Here is a 26,660-nt window from a genome sequence, read left to right on the forward strand (position 1 = left end):
ACTGGGGAAGTTCCACTAGACTGGAGGCTGGCTGATGTTGTGCCCATATACAAGAAGGGTTGCAGAGAGGATCCGGGGAACTACAGGCCTGTCAGTCTCACCTCAGTGCCAGGGAAAGTCATGGAACAGGTAATCTTGAGTGCTATCATGAAGCACATGCAAGAGAACCGGGTGATCAGGCCCAGTCAACATGGGTTTACAAAAGGCAGATCTTGCCAAACTAACCTGATCACCTTCTATGACAAAATCACTCAACTACTGGATGGGGGAAAGGCTGTGGATGTATCCTTCTTGGATTTCAGTAAAGCCTTTGACACAGTTTCTCACAGCATTCTGCTGCAGAAACTGTCAGCCTCTGGCCTGGACAGGCGCACACTCTCCTGGGTTGAAAACTGGTTGGATGGCCGGGCCCAGAGAGTGGTGGTCAATGGAGTTAACTCCAGCTGGAGGCCAGTCACAAGTGGAGTTCCTCAGGGCTCAGTACTGGGTCCAGCTCTGTTCAATGTCTTTATCAATGACCTGGATGAAGGCATCGAGTGCACCCTTAGCAAGTTTGCAGATGACACTAAGCTGGGAGGAAGTGTCGACCTGCTGGAGGGTAGGGAGGCTCTGCAAAGGGATCTGAACAGGCTGGACCGCTGGGCTGAGACCAATGGGATGAGGTTTAACAAGGCCAAATGCCGGGTCCTGCACTTGGGGCACAACAACCCTATGCAGCGCTACAGACTGGGGGAAGAGTGGCTGGAGAGCTGCACGGAAGAGAAGGACCTGGGGGTAATGGTTGACAGCCGACTGAACATGAGCCAGCAGTGTGCCCAGGTGGCCAAGAAGGCCAACGGCATCTTGGCTTGTATCAGAAATGGGGTCACCACCAGGTCCAGGGAGGTTATTCTCCCTCTGTACTCAGCACTGGTGAGACCGCACCTTGAATACTGTGTTCAGTTCTGGACCCCTCACCACAAGAAGGATGTTGAGGCTCTGGAGCGTGTCCAGAGAAGAGCAACAAAGCTGGTGAGGGGGCTGGAGAACAAGTCTTACGAGGAGCGGCTGAGAGAGCTGGGGTTGTTTAGCCTGGAGAAGAGGAGGCTGAGGGGAGACCTTATTACTCTCTACAACTACCTGAAAGGAGGTTGTGGAGAGGAGGGAGCTGGCCTCTTCTCCCAAGTGACAGAGTACAGGACAAGAGGGAATGGCCTGAAGCTCCGTCAGGGGAGGTTCAGGTTGGATATCAGAAAAAAATTCTTCACAGTAAGAGTCATTGGGTACTGGAACAGGCTGCCCAGGGAGGTGGTCGAGTCGCCTTCCCTGGAGGTGTTTAAGGAACGGGTGGATGAAGTGCTTAGGGACATGGTTTAGGGAGTGTTAGGAATGGTTGGACTCGATGATCCAATGGGTCCTTTCCAACCTTGTGATTCTGTGATTCTGTAAGTACCTCCAAGCACAGTAACATAAAACAGTCACAAAACATAGGCCAATAATTTCCAGCAGTGAAAGGGTTATCATATTAGTGCTCAACTAACAGCATTTACCACTACATTATGATTACATGTGGGACTAAGATTAAGACCTGTAGGAGAAAGTAATTGTTACCCACAAATGGTAACAACCCTTCTGAAAGTATTTCTAATGTATTTGACAGAGTACAAAACTTGATGCGTCTACATCATAAGTCACCCAGCTGCTAAATAGCACATCATATCATATTTCCCGGGTGCACAGAAACAACACTGTCTTTTATCTCACTAAAATTTAATTTTTCCTTTTCTTTGCTTTTCAGTTTTGGTTCTTCTCTATGCCAAGGAAGCTTTTAGTTTTGCTATAATTTATTTAAGAGAATTAGTTTAGAATAATATGCCTTCAGAATGGGAAAGAGGGTAATTATGCGGGAGAATTATATATTCCCATCCCTTCCTTTAGCCAAAATGCAGCAGATTCACACAGCAGATAAGGTAAAGATATGACATTCATTCTTCCTAAATACACGGTATACGAAAAACATGGATTGCCACATGTTTTTGAAACCTGCACTGGTCACAAGAGTATCAATGAAGCCACACAACTTTCACAACCTGATATTGCCAGGGTAAGGAAGGAATGGACTGAAGGCTTAAAAAGTATTTCTTTAATATATTTTTCCAGCGATCAGAAAATGATGGGATTTCCCAAGGTACTTGGAGATACTTGATTCTACCCAATCTACTTTAAGAAAGAAACAGTTGCTGATGAAGTTCTTGTAATTCAGCACTATTATTAAGAAAATGGTCCACAACTTCAAGACACTGCTCTCTGGTGCTGTAGGACTACATTAACGGTGGTCAGGATTTGCAAAAGACTTCCTTTCTGCCGATGAGCTGACATTAACAAAACACTTGCCTTCTTTAGTTATTTTTGTATGTTTAAGCGTATCTAGGTTTTACTAATTTACTCAAAGTAGTATTTTACTGAATTGGTACCAGAGTTGGTATCCATGAGAACAGTAGCAGTTAGCTGAATAACTCAGGAAAAGAACCATCTGATGCCAAATATCCATTTCGTCTTTCCAGTTACAGGAGAAATTAAGTAAGTGATCTTTTCTCTGCAAGGCAGCAACCCGTCTTCAGAATGAAACATTAGCCAGGTGTCTGAGGAAAACATCCACCAACCAAAAAGGCACAAAACAGTAATTAAGTTTTCTCTTTTCTGTAGCCTATGCATAGATCAAGAATGTCCACAAAGCAAAATCTTGGAAGTTAGAAGAGTGCCGTGTGGTCTTCTCTTGTACAACTCATGACCTCATAGAAAATGGAAGGATAGAACAGCCAAAAGGCATAGCATGTTTTTCAGTTGCCTGGTTCATGATAAACAGAGGGTCAGGGAAGCCGGTACAAACTGTGGGTACATAAAGGATGCCAAAGGAAAAGGGACAGACCTTCCTATTCCTCCGTATTGTTAGATTACTATTCACGTGACTCTCCTGTGAAGAGCAGGCACCACCTAGGAAATGGAATAGAGGGGATAAACATCTCAGAAGTCTGATGTTGACACAGGCTACTGTTGTCTCATTATTGAAGTGAATTAGAAGGATGCTATCTAGTCTGAAATTTCTGAGAAAAACTCTGGTACAGGATTTCATACCTAGCTGACAATCAGATAGTGAAAAGAACAGATTAAACAGCAGAAACTTTAAGAAATAACTCCTCATCTTGCAGCTAAATGTCTGCGAGCAGTGGGTCTTCTGTGAAGCACCCATAAGACTGAACTCATTTGAGTGGACTAATGGACAATGAAGGTAAGGTACAGTAAGAACTACCTTATGTTTCATAATGCTGTTATTTTTATTGCTAAAAACCACTGATGGCAGTGTTTTTTGAGATGAGGTCATGAGACAAAGTGGGAAAAGGAGCCCTATCAACATACTTAGAATGGAGAAAATACTAAAACAGACCTAATAGTATCCCCTTTTTTAAGCAACATCTTTAGCTTCAGGATCATACCATATAATATCAATCACAGACATTCTACGAGAAAAAAAAAAAAAAAAAGAATGAAAATTGCATGAGGCCAGTTCAATTTTACCATGGCATTTTTAAAAAAGCTGGGATCTACCTGGACAGCATATTTAGTAAATCCATTTCTAAGAATTAGATGGCCAAATGTCCAAATTTATCAAAATCTGCAAAAATTGTGGAAAATCTCAGAACAGATTTGAAGTGGCTCCTGATCCAAAATGTTTATAACGTAACTGATAAATAAATGGCTCCCTGCCCAGTCTACCATGCATTTCTCATGTATTTATATCATTATATTAAATTGCAGATGCAATTGTGGTTATTAACACAAGCCTTAGATGTTCCTGCCTAAAAATCATGCCACAATTCACATTAAACATCTCTAATTTAGAATATTTTACATTTTTTTAAATCATACTAAGACAATTATTTCACCTACATTCTCCAATATCTCAGCTACTGAAAGACAACGCCACAGCAAGTTTCAGCAATCTTGATGGTTTCAGGTAGGTTGAACCTAAATGCATAAACTAAAGATGTGCATTGTAATACTTAAAGAGTGAGAATGGTGCAGCTTTATGGCAGTATGGGCTATAGTCATTTACATAAAAGGCAGCCAGAGCCTCACAAAACCTCTCCAAGTAGCACCTTCCTCACCATGGCTCCGCTTCCCAACTTGCAATGTGAAGATATACACAGCTATACTGACTCAAGGGAGAAATAAGGGTGTAACAGGTTTTTTGTTCTTTCACCGTGAAAGGCTGAAACTTTAGTTAGATTAATTAAAATCTGTTAGAATTTCAGACTAATTTACACAGAGCCATTTCATTGCAAATACACATGCATACAGAGAGTTCTAGCTTGTAACGCGATACGTAAGATCATCAATATAGTGCCAATATACTACACTATAGTAAGTTTTGCTATACTCCTGACATAATTATTCCAACAATCTTAGCTCCTCTCTGCCTAATTACTAGACACTGTGGACACTACATAGTAATGCTCTCAACTAGGCTGATCAGCTGCTTACAACACAACACAAACCCTCAAATGAAAATAAGGGCATAAATGTTACATGCTATGATAATAATATTACACAACACTCACTGGCTTTTCATCACTGAAGCACCCTTTAATGATTTGCAACAAGTATTTTGAAAAGCAATAAACCACCAGAAGTAAGATGCATAAGTGAAGTGTGGATCTGCAGGCAAACTTCTTCAGGAAGAAGGGAAATTGTATAACATTTCTGCGGAACTGCTCAAAAATCTTACAGCTTCAGGTTGCCTAGGAAGGGACATAATTGTAGTATGCTGAACCTTTCGTTCTCTGTTGTAGAAGTCTTAATTACCATCTCCAATGCTTCGCCTGAGTCTGTTATGCCAGGCAATTTACCAGGAGTGCCATTTCAGATATAGTGGCACTACAGAGACTTCAGACTTGATGAAAATTACAGGTATAAATTTGGTTTTCAAGAGAAACATGAAATTAAAACAAGTTCTAATCTCTGAAATTGTTTGACTGCATTTAATGACTAACATCACAGTGATTTTTAAGCATTTTTAAGCAGTTTTTGTGCCCTGTCCTGAGGAAGAAGAACAGCTAAAACGAAAAAAATCTGTCATTTGAAGGGATGGGGAACTTGTCACTTCTCTTGACTACACAAGATCTAAGCTCTATAGGAGATAACTCAGCATCTCTGCAATTGCCCTATGAAGAGAGATAGAAGCGGCAACTTCAGACTTTAGTTATTCATTCTCTCCTTATCTTTTTCACTAGATCTAGTTGTTTCTCTTCTAGATATAAAATAAAATACGCTCTATATAGTATCAGATCTGTTAAACAAAAGTGATAACCTCATTTATCCTCTTTTTTTAAAGGATTTACTCCACCAGCTCTTCAGTTTAGAAATCCTAAAGATTTTTAGGGGCCACTTGCTTTCTCAGGTAACATTTATATAAGGTCAGATAATTTTAACGATTTCAACTTTACTTGTTAATGACTCCATAGACTGTTACACTCTGCAAATACTACAAATGGCTAGGAAAGCTGAGCTGGACAATGACATCAGCGTCCAAAGCCTGAGCAGCAGGTTGCAAAGACCTATTAAAAAAAAATCATACTTAATTATTATTCTAGAGGTGCATGTCATATTTGTAAAGGATTATAAATTAGACACTTCCACATCTCCTGCTGGTAGTATATGTAACATCTTAGCTGATATTGTTACACACTGGTCCTGAAATTGTGTAGCTAGCAAATACTTTCGTGACACCTGCTGTAAAGATCTGTCAATTTTGCTGTTGAAGATCCCAGAAACTGCTTTACTCTTTGGATAACTTTTATTTTGCGACCTCCTTATGAATCAACCAACTACCACGTCCTTTCCAACTGTTACAGCAATTCACCTTGAAATAACTGTTTATCTTTTTGGCTGGCTAGAAATTCTACCCTGAAATTGCTCAAGATAATCTGACTAAACATTCTGCTTGGATGCATTCATTTCTGCTATAATACCTTTTTTAAAATTTACATTAAGCATATTCTAATTGTTAACAATAGCTTCCATTTGTTTAGAGAGTTTTTGTGTACACCTAACTGCTTGATAGGACTGCATTACATTAGTTCAGCAAGTTCAGCTTGTTTTCCAGGTTTTTCCTAATCTTGCTTTGAAGGAAACTGAGCAACAAGTAAATTAAAGGCCATATAAACAAAGAGAGATCCAGGGCAGTGGATTGCAAAATTACTTTTCTACTAGGTTTAAAAATGAAATAGTCCCAAAACATCATTTTTTGACTAGTTTTCCAAATGTTACTTCTAACAAAGTCAAATTTTCCAAGGTTTGCAGTGGGTGTTGTAATTCTGGGATTCACACCTTAATCCAGATAAATCCTTAAAACTCGCAAGGGAGTAGTGCAAGATACCTTCTGAAGTACTGAAATACTTCAAAATGGATTGTAGTATTTGAGTATTTGAGTTAACACTGCTAATATGAACAGAAACACTTATCCAAAAGTTTTCTCTTGGATGTAGTTGCTAGCAACAATTTACATCCTCATAGAAGTCCTCACAAGTAATAACTGAGAAGCCCAAGTCGGTAAAATTTTTCTAGAGTTAAAATTTATTTTCAAATGTAACTAAAATCTTCAATGACAGAAACTAACAAAAACATTTGTTTTGAATCAGCTTAAACAAGAACTAGAAACAAGATCGCCCCTCACAACAGTTTTTGTAGTGAAAATGAACTATTACAATTACTGCTCTACCTATATAACAATAGTATTATCAACAAATGCTTCTAAACCCACTTTCAATCATGATAAGCCCATGTTTTCAGAAAAATATCCACGTCCTAAGCCTTTTTCTTTGTTTTTCCTCCCCTGCGAACCACTTTCAAACTAAGGCCTTCAAATGAATGTTGCACAGTAATCCCTCAAATAATTATTGTATGCACACACATAGCAAAATATGCCATTGTTCCTAGAGATAGCTAAACCAGTTCACATCCACACAGCAAAAATATGAACTATTGGATTGCTTCTTAACGTTTCTCCACTCGGAACTCCAGATCAGTGGCACTAGAATACTACATCGTACATACATACAGTAAATACAGAGGCGGGAGAGGATGTACTCGCATCTGACAAACTCAAACAACTCTATATTCAGCTGGTGTAAACTGCAGCAAACTTAAAACTGCTTTTAACAGCAGTGAACAAAGAACAATGCCAATCCCACAGTCAGGGATGCATTTGCCATTTCACCACAGTTTCTCATCAAGCACAGGGTTCAAAAACATGTACTTGACAAGCTTGTTATCAGGAAACATTATTCAGGGTATTGAACCACACAGTAACAACCCAAACATTCCCTCTCACAGTCTTTCCTGAAAAGCATCTTTCACTTGCTTTGTCTACAGGCAAATAATTTTTAAAAAAGGATCTGGAAATATCAGAAATTTTCAACTATTTCTTCTCTTACTTAACACGTATTACAGCTTTAAGACCATTATAGCAGGGTCTGTTGGGAAGTGGTTAAGTGAAAAAGGACATGATTCAATAGAAAAGCTTTGTGAGACACATATTGTATAAATGGAAACTTTGTTAAACTCTGAGTGTGGATATGGACTAAAAGAACAAGAAGGCATGCAAAGAGGAATCTCTAAGAAGAAACTTCTGAAGGACAAGTGAATCTTTCCCAAGGGAACAGGATGGAGCACTGAGCCCAACTGTAACTGTAATATACCTGCAAGAAGATAAACGAAACTCGAAGTAGCAATATAGTAATAATGAATTAACAAAGGACAATGAATCAATAATGAATTAACAAAAGACAATGAATCAATAAAGAGCAAATAGTTTTAAGTAACTAATCACGTATAAGTTGTAACAAAGCATAAAGCATAAAGCACAAAGCACAAAGCTTCTTTTGAATGTTAGGGTATATAATCCAGGCTGATTTTGAATAAAGTCGAAGCTTGCTTTATCACTCATATTGAGTGCTTGCTTCCCTCACCCGTCGCAGGGTCCATGCCCTAACAGCTGTTTTTCAAGAATGGTGCTCAAGAGCAGCATTGCAAATGGCAAATTTTTATATGGTAATATTTTTGTACAGTGGTATAGTGAATTTATGGAAAAGAATGTTATGCAAACAGGGACATGCTGAAATTTTCATTCCATTTTCAAGCAGAATAACTGGCTGTACTTCACAAACCAGCAAGAATGCACTACCATGGCAATACAAGGGTAAGTCCATTAGAAAAAAAAAGTACAATGTTTCAGTATGTGAATTCTCACCTAAGAGACAGATGCACAGAACTCCTGCTGAGCCTCAATGAGTCTTGCACTACAGTTGTTTCAAGGATAAGAGGAAAAACAGCTCTGCTCATCTTCAGAGATTCAAATAGCTAGAACTGAAAAGATTGTAAGTCTCTTTACAAAGTAGATGTTACAGCCAGTTGATTCAGGCAGGTTAGAAATCAGCCATCCGCTTGCTTACACAGAGGAACTGCAGCAGTTTCAGTGCAGTTATGATCTAGAGAAGAACCACTGGTGAACACAGGATGGGCGCATGAAAATGAACAGCAGCTTCTTTTAAAGGGAATCATATTATCAAATCTCTATGTCATCTTGTACCTCATATGAGAGGAAGCACTACATGAAAAATAAAACTGTACTGAATTACATCAGATCAATTTTCACAATTATAATTTGAAACTTGGTGTTTTTTTTTTTTTAAAAGGCACTGCAAAGAAAAGCACTTCACTTCTGTACTTTTAAGCCATAATTTCTCTTATTTTTAAGGGAGTACAGTGCCCTCTGCTGACTAACACATAACAGCAAGAGCAGTGTTTTCAAAACATTATCATCATCATTAACATCACCTCAGTGCCAGGGAAAGTCACGGAACAGGTAATCTTGAGTGCTATCATGAAGCACACGCAAGAGAACCGGGTGATCAGGCCCAGTCAGCATGGGTTTACAAAAGGCAGATCTTGCCAAACTAACCTGATCACCTTCTATGACAAAATCACTCGACTACTGGATGGGGGAAAGGCTGTGGATGTAGTCTTCTTGGACTTCAGTAAAGCCTTCGACACAGTTTCTCACAACATTCTGCTGCAAAAACTGTCAGCCTCTGGCCTGGACAGGCGCACACTCTCCTGGGTTGAAAACTGGTTGGATGGCCGGGCCCAGAGAGTGGTGGTCAATGGAGTTAACTCCAGCTGGAGGCCAGTCACAAGTGGAGTTCCTCAGGGCTCAGTACTGGGTCCAGCTCTGTTCAATGTCTTTATCAATGACCTGGATGAAGGCATTGAGTGCACCCTCAGCAAGTTTGCAGATGACACTAAGCTGGGTAGAAGTGTGGATCTGCTGGAGGGTAGGGAGGCTCTGCAAAGGGATCTGAACAGGCTGGACTGCTGGGCTGAGACCAATGGGATGAGGTTTAACAAGGCCAAATGCCGGGTCCTGCACTTGGGGCACAACAACCCTATGCAGCGCTACAGACTGGGGGAAGAGTGGCTGGAGAGCTGCACGGAAGAGAAGGACCTGGGGGTAATGGTTGACAGCCGACTGAATATGAGCCAGCAGTGTGCCCAGGTGGCCAAGAAGGCCAATGGCATCTTGGCTTGTATCAGAAATGGGGTCACCACCAGGTCCAGGGAGGTGATTCTCCCTCTGTACTCAGCACTGGTAGACCGCACCTTGAATACTGTGTTCAGTTCTGGACCCCTCACCACAAGAAGGATGTTGAGGCTCTGGAGCGTGTCCAGAGAAGAGCAACAAAGCTGGTGAGGGGGCTGGAGAACAAGTCTTACGAGGAGCGGCTGAGAGAGCTGGGGTTGTTTAGCCTGGAGAAGAGGAGGCTGAGGGGAGACCTTATTACTCTCTACAACTACCTGAAAGGAGGTTGTGGAGAGGAGGGAGCTTGGCCTCTTCTCCCTAGTGACAGAGTACAGGACAAGAGGGAATGGCCTGAAGCTCCGTCAGGGGAGGTTCAGGTTGGATATCAGAAAAAAATTCTTCACAGTAAGAGTCATTGGCTACTGGAACGGGCTGCCCAGGGAGGTGGTTGAGTCACCTTCCCTGGAGGTGTTTAAGGAACAGGTGGATGAAGTGCTTAGGGACATGGTTTAGGGAGTGTTAGGAATGGTTGGACTCGATGATCCAATGGGTCCTTTCCAACCTTGTGATTCTGTGATTATTTCTACAGGTATCAGAGGACTGGGAGGTTCCCTTTCAAAATAATGTTTCCAGCAGGATTTTTCTCTACAAAAATTGCAACTAACTTTTTTTAAATAATTGCATTTGTGTGTTGTCCAACCAAGAAGACTGTCTTTCTAAACAATTACCTCATTTCTTGGAAGTGAACTCTGAAAAAAACCCTCAGACTTTGCGTGGGGCACATAAAGCTACTCGATACCCTATCACCTACTTCTTTTGGGTGCTTTTGTTAATCCCTTCATGTCTAGTATAATGAATTAGGGGGCAAAACATAATCTTGGATGAAAAACTGCTGTTTAGGATGGGGTCACAAAATAATTTATTTAATCCCAAGACGTTAAAGATAGCAACCCAACTTTTATTTTCTCTAGAAAAACCACAGACACATTATACCACACTGATGAGTAACTATCAGAAATAAGCCTTGAGGAAGAATTAAAAAAAAAAGCTTTATGCCATGTGTGACCTAAAAAAGTGATAGCTTCTTTATAAATAAGGTGCAATCTTCTCATTCCTGGAAATATACCATATTTCTGCTGTTTTGAATCAGATGCCAAGAACAGCTTATTTAAAGAAGTATGGCAAAGCACTGCTGACTCCTCTTTTGAGGCTTCAGGCAAAATACAAGTCTCATGAAACACACTGCCAACTTCTATCATTAAGAAGGAGGATGAAAAAACAATAAAGCACAACATCGTTCCTATACAGGAATCATAGAATCAAGTTTCACCAAATAAGAGCTTAAAAAGCTCTTCCTTTGCTGCCTGGTGTGTGTAAAATTGATTCGTAATCTGACAACCTAATTGATATATGTTTTTAAATGAATAATTTTGCTTAGCAGCTATTCAGTATTTACAGAGAGAGATCACAGTAGGCTTATTTATCTGCCAAAGCACAAACAGAGTACTCTCTGAAGACATTAGCCAAACTAAGACACTGTCCTTATAAATCTACAACTAGTCATCAAGTATGGGGAGCAAGATCTCTGGAGGGATTTGTTTGTTTGCTTGTAGCATGTTTTTAGTAATCTGAATGGTTTATAAAAGCCCATATTCTCATTGTGAGCGAGGTCTATGTGAAAGAAAGCAAAACTGAGGGGGTGTCAAGATTAATTTTCATTAAATTGTTAGAAAGCTTCTGTGAACTGAATAAGATGGTTAAGAAAGTGACAGTACAGTCTATTGAGAAAAACTGGGTACCCTTTTTAGTAGTATAGCAAGGTTTCCACACTCAGTCACCTAATCCTGCTGTGCAATATACTCCAGGACACAGCAAGGAGATGATGACCTAGGAAAAAACGCAACAAGTGCATACCGATGTACCATACCAAGTTTCTTGCAATCAACAGGTTCTACTTAGCCACAGATTTCCAAATCTACTCCCTTACTACTTTCTTCAGAAATGTCCAAGGCAGCTTCCCAGAAAAACTTCAAGACAAATTTATGACGTTAATTTAGGGAAGCTGTTAGAGTAAGAAAGACAGGTTGTTTATGTTACATTCTGCTATTCAGAAAAAATACTTATTAATAGGCTTTATCTGCCCAGTTCACAAGTAGTACCAGAGTGCTTATTACTTTCTTTGGAAGTGCTGATCACTAAATCTACTGCAAAAGCACCACAGCTCCCACAGTTACTCAAATGTGCTACAATGGTTAGTGACCTGAGAGCCCATGACACAGTCAGCACCTGGCAGTCTGCTCATTCAGATATGTGACCACTGCTGTCCTTAAACAACCTCTGCAGTCATACAAAGCATACAATACAGCAGGAGACTTGCATGGGACAAGACGCTCTGCCTTGATCAGCATGATCACAAATTCTACTCAGAAGTGTTATCAGAAGACAATATATTTTGCAGGGCTGGAAAGCTGGAGAATACCTGGTAAGGACACATGGCTTTGCCACCTCCTTTGTATGCTGTGCACTGTTCTTCACACCATTAGTTTGATGCTATAACCAACATAAAAATTACTGATTTAAATGACAGATTTAGTTCAAAAAAGTCAACACTGAGCAGACAGAAGGGTCCTTTAACAATGTATGCCAACCATGTGATTACAGGACATAGCATGGAATGTCCCTTATTAAAAATCAAAGTCTGAATATTATGATCAAAACAGAATCATATATTGGTTCAGACATCGAGTTAACGATGTTCAAGCACCTCCTATTCTCTAGAAGTGCTCAGTTGCAATCTTTCTCATGCAGTCAAAATTCATTTCAACCAAGAATCCACTGGCTGTGGATTACAACAGATTAACAGTAGCTGAGCAATTCACAGCACTGGTATCACATTGGTGAATTATTTTTAACTGTATAATAAAATAATAAAAATCACTTAATGGAAAGTTAGTAAATTCACAGTACAGCTCAAAGAAAATACTAAACTTTCTCTTATTTGTGATACAGGACAAAGGAATCCCAGAATCCATGATTTCCTGTAGATTTCAGTGCTGTTTCCTCGGCATCTCCTTTCTTCCAGTAATTTCCCTTTATAGCACATCAGATGTTGTAACTGTTAAAATACTGCATATTGAACTGTTTTACATTTTAGAATATGGCTTTAAGAAAAAAAACAACAACTCAGAAAACAGGATAACAAATTCTACTACAAGATTATTCTATGCCGTAATCAGTTCTTTTGTTCTTTCACCACAAATTGCAAATAGTCTTATCTTAAGTTGTTATTTTTCAGAATCCAGCTTTCACAACACAGAAAAATCTCCTTAGTTAGGAAATCTATGACAGAGAAAGCTACCAGTACATCCAGAGGCCCGAGTAATTCACCACCAGAAGACATATTTATCTGAAGGCAAATTAGAATTGGCAGTCAAATTTACCTTTCACAAACTGCTAATCATAGAGCAGCAAAATCATCCCATTCTATCAGGGAAAAAAGTAAGATAACAATTTGAGGTCAGCAAGTCTTTTGCTCTTTCTAGGTCACCCTCTTTTCAATTTAATGAGCAAAAAGCCAGATATGTTTTCAGTATTTCCTCCTGAGAGTCAGCACATGACTGAAGTACAATGTTGGAAAAAAACCACACAAAGAACAAAACAGTTTGGATAAGAACAGAAGGCTGTGCCTGTGCATGCTTCTGCAGCTGTCTGTAAGTCTTGATACATCATCCTATGTAGCGTAACTCATTGTAACTCCACTGCTGTAATTGTAAACAAAGCCTTTCATCAAGAAAGTAATAACAATAACATTAATAAAAGTGGTTGATTGTTATCAACCTCAAAATGTACCCAACGTTCTTCACCTCTACAACTGACAGGATCAATGGCAATTGTCTTCAGCCTGGCACCAATACTTCCATGTCAAGAAAAAAATGAGAAGAGAAGAAAAAACACAACACAGTAAATAAACAACAAAAAAGACCTCCCCAACTTTTAAACTATTTATCAGTCTCATCTTCTCTCTACTGAAATCCAAAGGAGAATAAATCCTGCAGTCACTACTGAATAGTCAGAATGCAGAAGTCACTATACCTTCACAAACCAGATATATTGCGTAAACTACACCAGGGTCTTAAAAAGACCTGAAAGTTGTGTTGTTCTCCTTGCCTTGTCTTCCTGGTTTCAGACCAGACTGGAAATCTAACCACTGCATATATTTGATGATAGATGATAAGTGGTTCAAAGGCTCTGTTGCCTGACTGTGGGTTTTGTAAGTTAGAAGTGACCTGCAATCTTTCTGTGAGGATTACTGTGAATTCAGTGGGCTTAATTTACAACAAATCTATTTTTGCTAATACAAAGTACAGCTACTGAGAGCATTTCCCTGTTGCATGTGTCACCCCCCCCAAAAAAAAAAAAAAACCAAAAGTGATGGCAACAAGAAGGAAAACATGGAAAAGAAATGACAACTTTACAGATTATATTCTGTGGGCAGCACCATCTCCTACTGTTCTAGGTTTACAATTATAAACACAAGGCTGTATACCCAGAAGTTAAAGGAAGTATTAAAAACATTTCTAAAAGAGTATTTTAGAACTGTATTTAAATGGATACAGCTATACAGGTCTCCTCGCTTTTATCCAGAGATTCAGTGGGTAAGGTAAAGAACTTATTATTTAATAAAAATAATTGAGAAACACAGCTCTAGCTATACTACTATAGAATTTTTTCTATTATTTTTTATGGTAAAGGCACGATCATACTGACTGTTTTCATTTACAACCCTCTAAGCACCTCATTACACTTAAGTCCAGTTTCAGAAGTAAATGTTCAAATGAGGTACCAATAGCACCCACATCAACACAGAAATGCGACTGCAGAACCTTAAAGACTGCTAGAGGTTCATACTCCTGAAAAAAAATGACAGATGGTCTAAGTAGCCCTTTTCTCTTCATCGAGGGTTCTCGGCCAGATTAATGCTGATCTTTCCTTCCAACATGAGTAAATGAGCAAAGATGTTGGAACAAGCAACAACCAGAACAAATACTCTGGGAGAAACTAAATTACTCATCTGAGGGTCATAGTGGCAGCTTACCATACACAAACGGCATCAAACAAAGCAAGAGACAGCTGCCCCTCATAACTGCATAATGATGGTGGAGATGCTTAATGGTTTCTAGACAACAGAAGAAGCTGGGCATATCTATACATTCTACACCTTCGTAACTAAGATCTAACTTGGTTTTGAAGAATACTGGTGATTGAATTTGATTGTGGACTATATTTGGTAATCCCTGAAGCATATTGTCTCAGTCAGGCTGCAAAAGAAAAACTGAAACTGAAGAACCTGGTGAGGTTAATAACCACAGAAAAGAAACCCGTGAGCAGGTCAACAGATGAAAAGATAACTGATGAATGAGAATAAATCTTCCTTTTCCCATTCCTGCTTTCATTGTCTTTGCATTGCCTTTCTAATAAGTCTGAAACAAATCCTAAACCAAAACTAAATACACCATTACTGTTCTTATCTTAAAAGTTATTTAAAAAACTTTGACAATGGCACTGCACATGCCAAATCTTTAGTTTTCATGCTAACAAACAGATTTACTTAATTCTAAGTAAAAAGCAGAAAGCTGCTTGCCTTTGATGATACGTATTACGTTCAGCTGACTGTCAAGACATATGCATCACCAATTTGGTTACACAGTCACATGCTAACTTCACACACGGAAATATGACTAAGTGAGAAACAAGTAAGTCAGCATGACCTAAACATAATTTCAGAAACATTTTAAAATAAAACTACTACATGAATTCATTTTACTAAAAGGTAATTCAGCTGTACACCAATTCTAATAAGTCACTGTATTAATTACATTACAAATAACAAAACAGTTCTTACCCCTGTTCAAACTACAATATTGTGGACTGTTCTCCAAATTTAAAAATAGGCTGATAGTTCTGTGCTTCTACAAATCTTTTTAATTTTCAAAATTCATATGTCATGGACATCACTTGCTCCGAACACCATTTATCTGGCTGACGTTTGCTAGGATTTTGGTACAGTCATCAGAAAAGTCAGTACTGGCTTAGTAACTACAGAATTAAAAGCAAGGGTTTGGGAAGTGCTGAACATAAGGAAACAGCATAAGAGAACGGCCATAAGGAAAAGCAGAAGAGAAAGATTTAACACTGAGAATAAATGCCAGACACAGCTCAAGTGCTCCACTACTCTAAAATTATGTAGTTGGAAAAACTCTTAGCTGAAAAGAGAACATGTAGCTATGTCAGGAAACAAGAAGAAGAAATGGTGTGGAAGTGGACCTAAGGCACAAAGTACATCATGTCTCAGTATCTGCACTAGAGTATATCAAACAGGCCAAAAGGAAGACAGAAAGAAGCTACAGTGACTTGAAGAAGGACCTGAAAGTGTATTGTACTTACTGACTTCCAGAAACATGCATTTTTACAGCCTAAAGAGGACGATTAGGGAAAAGAAAAAGTAGTGAAAGGGGAAAGAAGAGACAAGAAAAACCTCCAAGAGAAGCTTTTTTCTTTGATACCATGTAAAATGGGTGAAAGGCCATTCTCCATCTTGTAAAAAGAATATATGATTTCACTATTCTGATTACATAAATCATGTCCTTAATTAAAATCTGAAATTAGTGATCACTCATTCAAAACAGATCACATTGCTCATATCTCAATTACCCTGGAGATTAGTGTCTATCATTAATACCACTCAGCTGGTGAAAAGAAGACATAGCCATGAAAAATAACCAAGAAAACATATGTAATTCCGTTAATGCAACAGTAGGCTGCTGTAGGAAGACAACATGCTGGCTACTTTGGAGCTAGACATAAATCTTCTTAAATCATAACTATTAAGCAGACAAACCATCAAAATGGGAAGCTGTAAGAAAACCCATGAACTTCTCCTTCATACACCTTTCACCACTGAATCCTTACCAGTACTGTTCATACTTCTCACACGACATGCTCCTGTTATTGTTTTCTCAAGACAACCTTCTACTAGTCATTCTTTATTTTTATCCCACATTATGCACTTAAAATGTATCCACATATACATTAACAACTGCATATAAATTGCTCTGATTAATTCTTAATTTTTTAACTGTTTGCTGAAGGCCTTGTGAATTTGATAAATTTGAGGTTGATGAATTTGTCCCATTTCATAAAAAACCCCAAACAAACCCCACAAACCAAACCGAACAACAAATAAAAACTACACTTGTTAATGCACTGCAAAATTAAGACTCTTTCACTTTCTGTTGGAAGACAGTTTAAGAGCCAGACATCTAAGCTTTATTTCCTTTCAAGATGTAAAATTGTTCTGGGTTCCTTCAGAAAGCCTGGAAGCTAGCTAGCTTTTATGGTCCTGAACATAGGTTTGTAATACCAAAATCAGAAAATAATAAAAAAAGACTTATATGGCAATAGATGCTTTTTTTTCCTGGGCATAAGAAACGGAAATTTAAATTGAGCTCACTCTTTGGCAGTATGAGGGCTTTTACTGACTCACAAGCTTTGCTGGACTCTAAAGCTGCATGCATTTATCATGCGGTTCTTGAGGAACTGGGTTTGAAATAGTTGCTTTGTGTTTCTCTCCAAAACCTTATACAGCCTGTTTTATAACACAGACATAGCACCAGGTAAGTGCTATGCTTGATGGAATTATACTCACCGATTAATTTGTATATGAATTTAGCCTATTGCTTATGGAACATTTTATTATTATGTTTTTTTTTTCTATTTCTGTGCATGCTTTTGTGAACAGTGAGAAATAACGCACTAGGCCATATTATTTAATAAGAATATACTAAATAGTTCCTATGCTTTTCTTCCACCTTAAACTATGAAAACCAACGGCTTCTCCATATGTAAACACATAAACACTCAAGTTAATTCCAGTTAATCCTGCTAAGTGTAGACATATTCATTCAGTAAAATAGTCCTTCACTGAGATCAGCCTAATTCACTTTGGAAACTAGGTCTGCTCATTAAAGTTAGGGGAAAAAGGAGAAAAAGTAAGGGGAGAAAACAAACAACAAAAAGGCTGTATTAGAATGGATATTTGGCTTGTATCCAGACCTCCCACCCACAAGCTCATCTGTAAGCTCTGCCCTAGTTTAAACCCTGCCTGTGTGGCACTTGAGATGTTAACAGTCCCCACCAACACATGTCATCTGTGAAGTTATCATTTTCTCAACTACTCAGACCCGTAATGAGACTGGAAATGCCTTCTGGGTGATTTTTGGCCTCTTGAGAATAAGATGTACTACTGCAATTTTAAAGGTACTAGATTTATTTCTCTAGGGAAGCACATTACAATAAATGTTCATAAGCCTGTAGCTAAATTAGGTAATTTAGATTTATCACTCACACGACTATATATAGTCCTGAGTTAGATTGTCCCCAAGGAGAATCAACCAGACAGGAGATCACAGGTAGGTCATTTGCAAGTAGAGAGGGCCAAGAGCAAAACACCTCAAACTCTGTTTCACTATGGAAAATCACGGAAGGAGCAAGTAACCAGGAATATTTGGTGTACTGTGAGCCCTCATGGTCACCTCTACAGCAATAATCCTTGCCTGCCCAATGATAAGCAAAAAAGAAAGACGCAAAAATGACTGTACAGAACATTAATGATCCAAACACTAAGAAGTTTGTTTGGTGTCCACATCCTTCATTCACGAAATATCTGCTAGAAATCCTGCCTTCAAACGCCCATGAAAATCTCACAGATTTATTCTAGAAATGCAATTGGGCTGCTTGTATTGTAAAATATTTTACAGTACTATAGGACTGACTAATATGTATTCTAAATGCACAATCCTTACTCGAATTCCATCGGCATTCTGATTTACAACACCTAAACTACAATATCTGAATGAAGAGATATACCATAGAACCGCTTTTTATGCACAATATAAAACCTCTTTCTAAAGCTGATTGTGGCTAAAGATCTGCTGTATAAGTCAATCTCAAGTTACGCTCCTTGCAGTCTTATAAGAGAGATCCATTGTTATGCCAATATTGCTCCTACTTCACTAAACAAAGAACAACAGCTATATATTTACTCGCCTCCTAAAATATGAACATCAATTTTTTAAAACCAGAAAATTTTAAACGGAGACTTATTGTTTGTTGTATTAGAAGATAACAGTGTAAATTATAGCTCAATAGAATGGTTTTGTTTAGAAGCAAAATATACTTATTTAAGACAAACTTTTTTTTTAACTCAGTAAGAGCCTCATGAATTCTACATCTCCCCTCCAGATGTTATTTATAGAAGGAAACAAAGTAGAGGTATTCCTAGCAGTTACTAGGATCTCTTCAGAAAATTCTGCAACTGAAATAGATTCTGCCTCTATATACCATAAACACTTTATGGTGCATTATACAACAAAGAAAGAGGGAGACTGAGTTATTTGTAGCTTTCTGTAATCATTCAACAGTATTTAGATTTGACCATTTGTATGCATATTACTAAAATACAGTTGAAAATCATCTCAAAAATGTGAAACCTGCTGGATGAGTTGAGAACCCTCTCCAACCTAGTTTCATCTTTCTGACACTGTTTCTTTCCTTCTGAGATAGCTCTATTTTGTGAGTTCCAAATAAATTAAAAAATGTTTTCAAGACAGTGTGTGCTAGCCCCTTAATAAAATTGCAAAATGGAAGTAAAATTAACTCTGGAACTACCTTCCTAGAAAGCGATCATTTGGTGGCAACAGTGATTTCTTTCATCACGTTACCAATTACATAAGACACTTAAGCCACTGTTGCCTGGTTAGGCTGGAAGAAATAGTGCTATACTGTTTTTATGTATTACCACATCAGTTACGTAGGAAGCATCATTAGTATGACATATATTCTGACAATGAAAGCATAATACTAACTAGAAAAATACATTTTTAAATTCTTACTCCTGTATTGCAGCCCTGCAAAATAACACTGATGTGTAATTTGAATGAATTTACTTTGTTTTGAAATAGTGTTCAATATTTCCAGTTCCAATAAGTTGCAGGCTATATTTACATCTGGTCCTTATAACTGTACTAAGTACAGTCAATATACACAGACATAGCATGCTCATGTCCCAAATTTGTTTTCTAACAACTCAGAATCATAGAATAGAATGGTTTCAGTTGCAAAAGACCTTTAAGATCATCGGTTCCAACCACCAACCCAGCCCTGCTAGGTTTGCCACTAGGCCACATCCCCAAGTATGACATCTACTTTTAAAAACCTCCAGGGATGGTGACTCATCCACCTCCCTGGGCAGCCTGTTCTAATGCCTGACAACCCTTTCAGTAAAGAATTTTCTCCCAATATCCAACATAAATCTCCCTTAGGCATCTTGAGGACATTTCCCCATCCTGTCACTAGCTACCAGGGAGAAGGGATCAACACCGACCTCAATCCAACCTCTTTTTAGGTAGTTGTAGACAGTGATAGTATCTCCCCATCAGTCCCCTTCACTGCAGACTAAATAACCCCAGTTCCCTCAGCTGCTCCTCATAATGCTTGTTCTCCAGCCCTTTCACCAGCACCACTGCCCTTCTCTAGACACGCTCCAGCATCTCTATGCTCTTCCGGTAGTGAGGGGCCCCAAACTAAACACAAGCATTTGAGGTGCGGCCTCACCAGCGCCAAGTACAGGTGAAGGGTCACTTCCCTGTTCCTGCTGGTCACACTATTACTGATACAGACCAGGATGCTGCTGGTTTTGGTCACCTGGGCACACTGCTGAGCTCATACTCCACTGACTACCAATCAACACCCCACGGTCCTTCTCTGCCAGGTAGCTCTCCAGCCACTCCTCTCCAAGCCTGCAGCATTGCATGGAGTTGTTGTGATCCAGGTGGAGGACCCAGCCATTGGCCTTGTTGAACCTCAGGCAATTGGCCTTGGCCCACTGATTCAGCCTGACCAGGTCCCTCTGTAGAGCCTCCCTACTCTTAGTATCATCTGCAAACTTGCTGAGGGTCCACTCTATTCCTTCGTCCATGTCACCGATAAAATATTAAACAGAACTGGCCCCAGTACCGAGCCCTCAGGAACACCACTTGTGACCGGCCACTCGTTGGATTTCACTCCCTTCACCACAACCCTTTGCGCCTGGCCTTCCAGCCAGTGTTTTACTCAGTGAAGTGTATGCCCACCCACGTCATGAGCCACCAGCTTCTCTAGGAGAACACTGTGGGAGACAGTGTCAAAGGTCTTGCTAAAGTCCAGGTAGACAATGCCCACAGCCTGTCCCTCATCCACTAGGCAGGCCACCAGGTCATAGAAGGAAATGATGTTAGTCAAGCAGGAGGACTAGTCTTTCCTGAATCCATGCTGACTGGGCCTGCATGTGCTGCTTGATGGCACCTGAAGATGACCTGCTCCAATAATCTTCCCTGGAACCAAGGTCAGACTGACAGGTCTGTAGTTCTCTCGGTCCTGTAGCTTTGCACAGTGGTAGTATCGTAGCCAATGAGGTTAATCCGAAGTGTGATTATTGCCAACTGAAACACAATCTTCTACTTATTTGCGTAGAATATTTGATCTCTGTTGATTTGCTGTTTCTGAGTCTGGCGACTGTTATCCCGATTTATGGATCCAACAGCAGCGACAATTTTTATTGTCAACAATTTTTACTCTCTCATTTTAGATGCATGCCAAGAAGCAAAGCTTACTCTACAGCACACTTAGTCTCTTCTAGCATTAATAACTAATCAAATATAATTGCTTTGCTATAAACTATCTATTTACTACTTCAATTATACATAACACTTCTTACTCTTTAAGATGTTAATACAGCTGTTTAACAAGGAGTCAGTTTCCTATATTTTATTCTTTTCTACGGATTTTATGTTTTCCCTTCAAAAAAAATCCTTTTCACATCGTTCAAACTTCTTGTCTCCATGATGCAATAGTCTGCTGAGGTAATCTTGAAAAAATACACCCTATTTGTTTTCTTAGTGTTTCATCCAAGAGGAGGCTAATAATTTGTTTTCCACTATAACTTTGCATGTCACCCTGATTTAATTATTTCATAAAGTTATCCAGAATCCATTTTTGTGAACCACAGTATACACCTTTTGATTACCTAATATGAAATCAGTCTTAACTGTGTTGAAGACCAGTCTCTTAATCGGCATTTATTTCATACCCAGCACAATTTAGATATATCAATAACAAAGTAGATACCCTTTAATGGAAAGATTTACTTGGTATATAATGACCTCTCTTTACCTTTTAGCTTCAGATACACAGTAGATATTTTCATACACAGTAAGCGCAGACATTCTCAGAAGGAAGCTAAAGAAAATAGCATTGTTTTGGATTTCCTTACATAATTCTCTGCATACTTCTCAATTTATTCTATCAGTAGTTTTGTGCTCAAGCAGAGTGCATCTACTCTCTTTGAAGAACTCTTACACAGGTGATGCAATTAAAATAAAAACATAGAGGACAGCAGGTTTGGTCTTCTAGTCTATACACAACATTATGGAGAAGCTCCATTAAGAAGTCCCACTCAACAAGCTAAAGTCTTCTGCTACTTCTCCGCAAACTAGTATGAAAAGTACTCCCAATGAAGTATTTTCTGGTTCCAAGCTAGATAAGTGGGATTACAAGAAAAGAAAAATAATTTTTCAGAGAACAGGTTTTATTTTGTCTTCTGAGTTTGGATGTTCTTGCATGCATATCAAGCCTGGACCAGTAACACTTTTAGGAGAAGTTTGATAGAAAATTTTATGTTTTAAGGGAAGAGAAATCCAGGAGCGGGGGAGAAGCCAGAGAAGAGATGGTTTGAAAAGATTTGCTTGAGAATATAGAGCATAAAAAGAAGATAGTTCAGGCTAGCATTATATATGACGACGTGCATTTCCATCTGAATTCCTTTTAGATTAATCTGTGATTTACAAAGATTTCTCTGCACCATCCCTCCAAATGCATGGGCAAATAACACAAAATAAATTTGCTGGATGAGGGACAGAAAAAAAAAATCAAATAAAAAAACCCAACCAAAACAATCAGGAAAGGTGCAGAACAGAATTAAAGAAAGAATAAAGTAATTTTATTATAATTAAGATTGAAATAAACCATCCACTAGCTTCATCAAAACATATGAAAAGTTGCGCAAAATCTCTTTAAGACTGACATAACTTAGAGTTAGTGAGTTGTCTTTTGTTCTCCTTTCTCAAAAACATACTGAGCTAGCTAATGCAACCAGAATACAAAACTTGTGAAGAAATGGGAAAAGTAGTAACTAAAGTTTCTTAGGATTCCCATGGAATGCCTTCTTGCTTCTGCCCACAAAGAAAAACTAATCCATTTCATTTCCTCCAGTCCCTCCTGTTAGGACAATTTATTGAGGAATGCACACCCCAAGAACTTTCAGGCATAACGTGTTAGTGAGGATTGGGAAGAGAGGACTTTTTTCCTAAAATAAAGTTTCCACATAAATTATGATTTCCATAGAGTTCTTGGTGAGGTAGGGGTCCTACAGCTAACATCATATTGCCTGAACAGCCCCACAGAGGACGTTCTTAATTCCACCCACAACCAATGGGAAAGCTTTGATGCATAAAGTGCATGTGAACCAAAAAAAAAAAAAAAGCGGGGGGGCGGGGGAGGGTTGGGAGGGGAAGGCAAACAAAGCAAATATAACCATGAAGCATTAGAGACCTTCAGTAAGAAAGGCAACCAAAAAGACCTTTGGCTCAGGAGGGTAAATGGGGCTCTTCTGAGAATTGCCAGGTGATGGTCTTAAAATGGTCTCATGATCCATGAGGGTTGTTAGAAATTTCTCAATCAGTTAGGGGGCAGAGTCTTTATAGAGTGCAAAGTACACAGATTTTTTTTAAATCTGATTTTTTTCCAGTATATACAAACTACCTAACAGAAGAAATACCTAGGATAAGTGATTTTTCCTGAACAACAAGAACACTCTGGAATTCAAATGTGTTCTCCTATTTGCTAAAAACATATTTAAAACAAATACTAAAAACATGCTCAAAAAATAGTGATATTGAAATACGATACAATGGTGCCAGTGCCCCAAGTAAAGGCAACAAACAAAGCTATCTTTATCCCACCAAGACTCTGAAATTAGACAAATGATCTGAGGAAAATTAAAGTTGTTAATGACCTGTAACACAGTCAAATTACATCAAGGTAACCTGATCCTACAAAAAATCACGCCAAAACAGACAATCCAATCTGCAAAAAAAAGGGTTATTTATCTCAATGTCCTCACCAAACAGTTATCAAAACAGCCAACACACGAAGTTGTAGGAGTATTGTTCACCCACTGCAAATCTTTGAAAACAGAACTAACTAGCAGTACTCAAGAATGCATAGAATACAACTACAAAAACATGTTCAGCACAATGTCACCATTCACAAATACTGCTACAGGTGATGCTATAGAATTAGCTATGTTGCAGGAAAAACACTGCAAACTCTAAACTGTGCTAGAGATGTTAACTTCTTCAAAGAGAAGGGGAAAAAGGTTCACCATGTAATATCCTGTCTGATAGTTCTATTTTATGAGAATGAAACAACAAAACTAGCATGCAGTTCCTCTAGTCAGCTTTTTCTCTAAGTAGTCAAAGATTAAAACTAAAGCTCAGCAAAAAGGGGTGTGTGTGCATATATATAAAATTCAGATACATATATATATAAAGGCAACAAGATTAACTGGTATAACTATCGCTACATTTGGTTTCCTACATTACATTTCTTGGCTGAACATGACCTGTTCTTGAAACTAGAAGTTCTTGTTGTTTCTTTCCTACTGAATTTAAATTTCCCAGAAGAGATACGTTTTTTTGCTTCTGCAGCAGTGACCATTTAAAACAATGTTTTATTTCAAATCGTCTTCATTATATGTGATTTAATTACTTCCCTATTTTCAGACTCATGATGAACACTGCACGGTTTTGCACTTGTAAGTATCTTAAATTAACTGAAATTAAGTTAAACTTAAATAAATAAAAAAACAGAGGATGCGTAACAGAATATCACTCCTTTAGCCTTTGTTGCATTGCATCACAACTTCAGAAACTAGAAAAGAGTGCTATGCATCTATGATCTTAGTGCTTATCACACTTGCTAAATGTCAATAATAAATAAGTTAGTCTTTCTGTACAGTAAGCATTTAGGCAAATCTCCAGACAGGACAAATAAACTATGAAGAGTTTCTACAGTTCCAGTTACTTGTTAATCCTGCTGATAGCAGATATTTAACCTACGCAGGTATACACAGTAGCACAGAGATAAGCTAATTCAGCATATTAGATATGATCCAAGCAATTTCTGAACACAACATTAAAAAAGTGCAACAATTCTACAATCCTAAATTAAATTGCCTGAAATGCTGTGGGTTTTTTTTCCTGAGATTTCATTTTCAGAAACATCAGTGGAACAATAAAACCAAGTATAAATTCCCCATTAGAATGAAATCCCTCATGGAAGAGCAGAAGGGCTAGATTGAACTCACGGTTTTGATAAGGAGAGAAAAAACCTAAAGCAATTCCTACCTGACTTTTGGTAAATCAGGACATGAAGAGAGAGAATAATCTGTTAGAACAAGACAGAACTAATTCTGGAGGCAGTTCTAGAATTATATTCTTTAATTTTTTAATTTTATTCTCTATTAGGATCTTTCCTTGCTGTGGAAGGATATCTTCTGGCAGTAAGAGAAAAATGACAGAAATGTACTGAATCCTAAACTATGTACAGGCTAACTGCTCTTGTTTTAAACTCTCTGGAGACACAAAGTCTGTTGTCAACAAAAAAGAAACAAACATTAGTAACACCTTGGTGGAAAGCAGATCATTAAAAGTTTTGCAGAAGAACTAGGAGACCCTGAATGCCAAAACAAACAAAAAAAAAACTGAAGGAAAGCTTAGAACTACAACCCTCATCTGATAGCATTTCCTTTATTTTTTTATTATCCTTTTCAAAACACTACTAGCAACTGAATTCCACAACTGACAAACAAACTCTACATAAACACTGATGAAATTATTGTGATCCCCTTTTAGATCTATTTACAAAATAAAATCCCATTTTTAATACAAAAGTCTTATTCAAATCTGTGAGCAGAAAAAGTAACTAAATAGCATTATATACTGGGTCACATGCTGCTGTGACACAAATTGCAATTCTACTTCCACAACCTTTGCTTTTCCTCTCTATTCTTCTTTATCATTTCATGTATTTTCCATTCCAAGCATTTCCTCTTGCATTCTCACCCTCTACTCCTGTTGCCTTGGATATTCTTGCAAGGTGCTGCTAAAACTTGCTTAACAGTTTATGTAGTCCCCATACTACCTACAAACATTCCAGCTTCCAAAGGTGAGTGCAGCTTAGGAACAGAGAAAACAGAAATCTAACTAGTAAATATACATGTAACTGATATGAGCCTGCTGTGATATCATAAAATCTTACTCTTTATTTATCACTGAACTTCAAAGAGCAAATTTGGACGCATAAGAAACTTATCTCCATCTGTGTTCAAGATTGTGGTTTTCCCACTCCTTGTATATTTGAACCTTAGAAATCAGGGGCTTCAAGCACTACCCTGGGAGATTACGCTTTTTGCGGACACAACCTAATAAAACAAACAAACGAAATACTACACTTCTCAAGTACCTTTCAAATACATTAAAAAAAAAAAAAAAGAAATCATTATAATTTCACACATATTCTAACCCATCTGCAGTCCTATTTAATCTAACATTTGAGCATATACTTCACCAGAAAAAGCCTCCATACTTGCAATCACGTCATTTTGCTTCAGGACGTCTATTAATATTTATTAGTTTATATAGTCACTAAGATTCTGTTCAGGCAGGCTGACTCTAAATGTGAAGTTTCATGGATTTGTTAAATACACTCCATATAACTAATAAATTCCCTAGGCTGCGCCATCCTCAGACAACCATAAAAACATCCTCCGTAAATAAGAAGAGGAGAGTGATTGTCTTAGGGGATTCCCTTTTAAAAGGAACAGAGGGAC

The 26,660-nt window shown here is 38.3% G+C and overlaps 1 protein-coding gene and 1 non-coding gene across 2 annotated transcripts in view; one reads left to right on the plus strand and one right to left on the minus strand.

Annotated features, from left to right (window-relative positions):
* The window catches only part of LOC104058397 (guanine nucleotide-binding protein G(q) subunit alpha), a 138,068-nt gene that overhangs the window by 40,738 nt on the left and 70,670 nt on the right, over positions 1–26,660 (minus strand). The gene's annotated exons all lie outside the window — the stretch shown is intronic.
* Positions 21,093–21,204, plus strand: LOC128850571 (U4 spliceosomal RNA). The gene has a single exon (XR_008448019.1). It is a non-coding gene; the product is annotated as a U4 spliceosomal RNA (small nuclear RNA).

Source organism: Cuculus canorus, chromosome Z (assembly GCF_017976375.1).
Source record: "Cuculus canorus isolate bCucCan1 chromosome Z, bCucCan1.pri, whole genome shotgun sequence".
Classification (NCBI taxonomy): Eukaryota; Metazoa; Chordata; class Aves; order Cuculiformes; family Cuculidae; genus Cuculus; species Cuculus canorus.